This window comes from Orycteropus afer, unplaced genomic scaffold, assembly GCF_000298275.1.
Source record: "Orycteropus afer afer isolate SDZICR_OR568_19922 unplaced genomic scaffold, OryAfe1.0 scaffold00332, whole genome shotgun sequence".
Lineage (NCBI taxonomy): Eukaryota > Metazoa > Chordata > Mammalia > Tubulidentata > Orycteropodidae > Orycteropus > Orycteropus afer.
In genome coordinates, this window is record NW_006921919.1 from 3,912,073 (window position 1) to 3,912,874 (window position 802).

Sequence of the window (802 nt, forward strand, 5' to 3'; positions counted from 1 at the left end):
AGACACAGAAGATAATCCTGGACCCCTGAGCCATGAAGGGAAGGATATAGAAGGGGACTAAACCCCAACTAGCAGAAGAATTTGTATGAAAATACCAAAAAAGGAGACAGACGGAGCTGTGGTCTGGCATCGATCCTGAACGATCCTGATGGCACAGACAGCTTGGAGATTCTCGAGTGGTGGTAGGACCTAAGAATTAACCTAAAAATAAGCCCTGCTAGCCAGGACTGTATGGAGGACTGTGCACGGTGGCTGGGGAATAAACGGAGAACGTGAAGAGAAAGGCAGGCTGAGCTGAGGACATTTGCCGGTCCAGAGGGCACCGCCATTTTGAATGCTACAAGCAGCTTGACTATTTTGGATATTTAAAGAGACAGCGCTCTCTGAGATTCCAGGGACTTAAGAAGAGGTTCAGCTTTCCAGCAACCCCAAGGACACTCTGGACCTGCAAGATTGAAAAGGTGCAACATTCCTCTTATTACTCTTATACCCCACACCTGCTTGGTGAACAGAGGTGTGGACATCCCCCACTCCCACCCACCTACCCACCTTCTGGGCCCACAGGAACTCCATCACAGACTGTGTGCTCAGACTAAGCCTGGGTGCCCTGCCCTGTCCTCCACCGATTTATTTTTTTCTTTTTCTTTCTTTTTTCTGGTGATTAGTTTGCTTGTATTTGTCTGTTTTAAAACAACTGTTATTATTAATACTTTTGTCCTTTTTACTATTAATCTTATTCTTCCCCTCCAAGGTCCTAGTTTTCAGCTTTTTTTCTTTTCCCTGTTCCTGGTTGATTTTTTTT